The sequence below is a fragment of the Apteryx rowi genome, unplaced genomic scaffold, assembly GCF_003343035.1.
Source record: "Apteryx rowi isolate R43461 unplaced genomic scaffold, aptRow1 scaffold_14, whole genome shotgun sequence".
Lineage (NCBI taxonomy): Eukaryota > Metazoa > Chordata > Aves > Apterygiformes > Apterygidae > Apteryx > Apteryx rowi.
The window spans coordinates 5,353,289-5,358,386 of record NW_020447641.1 but is presented as its reverse complement, the minus strand read 5'-3'; positions in this window follow the sequence as shown (position 1 = coordinate 5,358,386).

Below are 5,098 nucleotides of genomic sequence, written 5' to 3'. Positions count from 1 at the left end.
AGTGAAGGTGAATGAGGACCTGCTAGATATGGTGAGACTTTTATGGAAGAATGCTCAGGAACACGTGGCTGTATTCTGCTGAATTCTCAAGTTTTTTATCAGTTTATGTAAACATCTCCCTTTTTGCAATCATACATTCTCTTCACATAGAATGAAGGAAATCAAGTCAAACCTTGGCATCCAAGTGATTTTGTTATTTAAAACCTTTGCTGGGTTGTCTAAGAGTTTCCACTTTTCCTAGTAAAACATTTTTACTAGACTGTTTACAATAAATTTACAATAAACACATTACTTAATTTCCTAGATTAAGTCATGGCTGGCTGCTGRTATTTGGTTCTGCCACAGATTGGGTTGATTTTGCCCAGGTTATGTTGACCTGGCATCTGACCCTAACTGTTATCTAACTGATAGTGGCCCAATTAACAAAATAGGGTCAGTAGCATATACGCTTCCTGTTTTCTTTCTCTTTCCTCCGCATTGGATTATGGTCACCCCTGCAGAGAGGAGACTAGGATAAAATATTCCGATACATGCACCAAAGCACATTAAACATCGTACTGAGGAATAGTATTTATAGAGACATATTGATATACAGATAGATATAATTTATTTATTTTCATCAGAGGACCAGCATGTCCTTTCAGCTTAGGTCACACTGACCAGGAATATTTTTTAAATGAACAAAGATTTCAAAAGCAATCTGTAAATATTGCATCTTCCAAGGTAAATGACAGTTCAAATGTGAACAATTAAAACAGAGATTTTTAGCAGCAGAGGGGAGAATGGAAGCACAAGTTAGCTAGAACTTTTGTATTTCCTAAGGAAACAAATACCAAATGCAGCCAAGCACCTGAACTGAAGTAGGCATGCAGCCAACTTCATTAGTAATACTGATTTACACTGACATCACAGGAACACATTCACAAAAGGGCTCTGTTCTGGAAATGTCAGCGCATGGAGGCAATGGGTCAGCCGTCTTCAGAAATCAGAGAGGTACAAAAATATGCTTGACCTCCTTGAGCATGGCAATAGATTGATAATCATGAAAAAGGAGGAATGATTTCTTGTCAACCCAGAAGAAAAAGTTACAATCTTCTGAAGTGAGCTGGATGGCACATGGATCAACAAAAAAGAAGATATAAGAAAAAATGGACAGGGGCTTCTGAGTTAAAGGCTATTTTTGGAGGAGTAACTTCAAGAACTGCAATAAACTGCAGGTTTCAGGCCACAAACATTGTGACTTCTACTCTAACTTAAAATCCTTGACATACTAGTAATTTAATCATTTTATTTCTGTTCCCACAATGCCTACTGTTATATAGGAAGATTAATCACAACAGTATGAATTCTGGTAAAGACTCTTCTAATGACCAAAAATGATTCTTTCTATTTCAGCAGTTTCTACAGTTTCACACTAACAACCACTCTTTCACTCCGCTTGTCAGTCCAACAAATCTTGGCTTTTTCAAATAGATTTCATGGGGACTGTAATTCAACCTGGGGTTGTGCAACCTCTATTTTGGGAACTGCCATCCAGCTCACTTCAGAAGACTGAATTTTTTTTCCTCCATAATGATCAGTCTACTATTATGCTAAAGAGGGGCAAGCACATGTTGTGCCTCAGGTGATAAACTTTTCACAATGATGCTGGCAAGTTCTTCCATACAACTGTAATTAATTTTTATAGTTGAACATTTCCTTAACACAAACTTACAACTAACTGCAGTTGCATAAAAAGTATGTCTTGTACAACTCAAAAAAGACTTGAACAACATGAGTTCAGTGTCAATGTGAAAACTAAAACCCAGTGTATACCATGGGATTTTTTATTTCAGTGCAACTTTGCTGGGGATAGTGAACTTTAGAGATCAGATGTACTGTCTGAAAGTAAATAAKGAACCATCATCATATAATTTGAGCATTTTGGGGGGGCATCATTTCTTGGATCCAATTATATCACCCTTTCATACCTTGTTATTTATTTCTCTCCCAAATTAGATGGAGAGGGGAGGGGAAAGAAGGTAAAACCAAGACGCCTTGCACGTCTTCACACCTAAAACAATTGCGCTAGCAGCAAATTCCGAACAGCTGAAGCACAAGTAGTAGTTAATTCTACATACGCTGACTGATATCCTTAAAACATTTGAGCCTTATCCTATTTAGCATTTTGATTATACTGTAAGTATTTTTTATTTTCCTTTCAAGAATAACCCATTTAAATTGGTATTATCTGTGGATTTATTAAAGAGTTACCTTGGCCCAGTGGAAGTGTACATACAATACCCCTGAGAAGAGCTAGGAGATAGTCTGAATTTTTTCATACACATGGAAATATTTTTGACCTGCTGCAACTGAGTAGAGCAATGGTCAGCAGAAGCTGTTGGAAGCAGTCCTTCAGATTAGGAAGAGGGCTGCTTTGAAGGGAGGCAAAAAAGAAAAGCATGTGCCAGAGTTTATTTCCTTCAAAATTCCATGGTAACTTTCAACAGGAAGAAGTTTTTTCTTAAGTAAAACTTTCACTTATTGATTTTTTTACTATACAGTGTTTTGCAAAAGCTATACTGTATCATCTTCAACCACTGCGACTGAAAGTGGAAAAAAAAAAGGGAAGAAGTTTAAGAACTGTAAATGAATTCTGGAAAGTAAGTTCTCATACCTAATCTGATTAACGCTCTTGGTAAAAATGCTCTCTTTTCATTAAGACTGAAAAAGAAACCGAGGTAGCAGCAAGCAATGCAAATTATAGTTGAAAGATTTTGCAAAATAAAGCACCACAGGACTGCTAGTCTTTTCAATATTATGCATATGTAGCTAAGAATAACAGCATACAAATCACAGTTGCTGGTAGCCAGTACTTCTTGTTCCTTCTAATGTAGGCCACTTCTATTATCTCAAGTATGCACCTATATCTAGTGACACTCACCTTTATCAAGCTCCTGCAAGTTGTCTCGCCTTTGCTCTTCAACAGTTTCTGAAGAAGATCCACAAAGTTCTAATACTTCGCTGTGATGAAACAGTGTCACTATACTACCAACAAGGCCACTTGCAATATTCATTATTAGCACTAGCTACAGATTGAGAAGCTTCCTGACCACTGCATAGAGTAATCCAAAAACTCTACACCCGTTCTCTTTCACAGTTACGGGACTGAATCTATACTCAAAACCTCCACGAGGTCTACGAGGTCAACTCAGGACTCAACTGCATAACCTACTTCTGGCACAGCTGGTTCTTCCATGGAGGCATTCAAATGAATTACCACTTCTATAACATGGGATACAGAATCTTAAAGCAAAAAATTAGTACAAAATGGTTATTAGTTGCTAATTATTCAATAAGTACAATGGACTAAATGAATAAGCAAATTATTTTGCTCTTTAAAGACATTACTACTCTAAAATTACTGCCATAAAGAAAAACTGTTTAGTAAGAAAGTTCAACTAAATTATCCATCAAGAATGTGTTTAAATGGCCCAGTAAACCATCAGAAAACACAACTTAATTACTTTAAAACAAYAGCAGCCCCTACTGGCATGTTGATACGACGACGGCTATGTATTTAAAGAGCTGGAGTAATCTATTAGTTTGAAAATAGGAGTCCTACATGCAAGTCACTGTCCTCTCACTAAATTGCCAACACATTCCATTTTTCACTTTGCATCTCTAAATGTTTTAGAATATATATTTTTATTCTTCCCTAACTAAAAACCAGGCAAGAGCTCTCCAATGTGTTGTAGGGAAGATATAAGCCAAACAGTACCTGTACACTGTTAAGCCACTTCAGCAGATATCACTAATGATCACCTATTCATTRGGAGGGAACTGGAGGGGGTGGGAGGTGGGGGATCAGGACTACTTCAGAAAAGCTATGATGCTGCTGCCGTTTGTAGTAAAGGCTGTAAGTCTTGCCTATGCAGCAGAAAAAGCTGACCACAAGATTAATACACACAACTCTGTTTCCTTAAAGAAGCTCTGTCAAGAACCATACTACAAGTAAGAAGTTTGCACTGACTATTAATTCTTCTCCAGCTGCAATTCAAGGTAATGAGATAATCAGCAGAAACTCCAAAGTTTTCTATCTTAGCTCCTTGGAGAGTTCCATTTTCCTTTCTTCCCTATGTTATTCTACTGCTACTTTTTCAGGGAGTTCAATCGCTACATTACATCCAATTCTGAAGATAAAGGGGCACAGCAGCAATGCATTTTTAAACACAGGACTCGAAGCTTTGGAGTTAATTTCTTTTCTATTACCCTGAAAAGGGCAAAAGTTTCTTAGGCACCTTCCAAAAGGTCCGTTAGACTAGGGCTGGAGCTATATGCAAGTGTTCACAAAGGCATAAGAATCAAAGGAGAAGATGGATTTGTAATGGGCAAGGGAAAGAAAAGTGCATAGGTGAGGGAGACTTTCAAGCATCTCATCTTGGTTACTTTTATTAGGTTATGAACAAAGTGGATTTCCCTAAGGCTACACCAAACAAATTCTGGAGTCAACCAAAAGGAAAGACAAACAAATAYAAAAATAGCATCAGACAGATTTGTTGATGTAGTGAACGTTGTCCCTAAAACCAGGATAGCTTAAAAATCTAATGCACACAAAACACAGAACCAGGCTTTCTTAGAATAGATTTACACATTTATTGTTCAGATATGTTTGAAATAATTTGTTTCCTGACTGAAACATTGAAAGTCCTAATGCATCTGTAAACTGAGTATCACTATAAAACAATTTAAATTACCATGTAAAATAATATTATGGATGCATGTGTTTCATTCATGGCATCTTAGCATAATCACTTACTTTGTCTATTTACAAATATATAAAGATCTTGCACTTTAAGTCATCTGAAATATCAAAGAGGTATTTTCAAATCACACAACTTAATAAATATAGAACCTGTTTTGTTAAAAATCTACAGTATACTGTACATTCAAGTTGAGGCAAAAGAATTTTTAATGCCAGTTACACTTGAGACATAAATGAATGTTTCCAATAATTAAACAATTCCTAAAAGTGCTATCTCTGTCTGTGATGAAAGGAAACATTAGGACTGAGTGTTTCATTACAGTTAAAGTTTCAAACCATTGCTTCATTCACAGA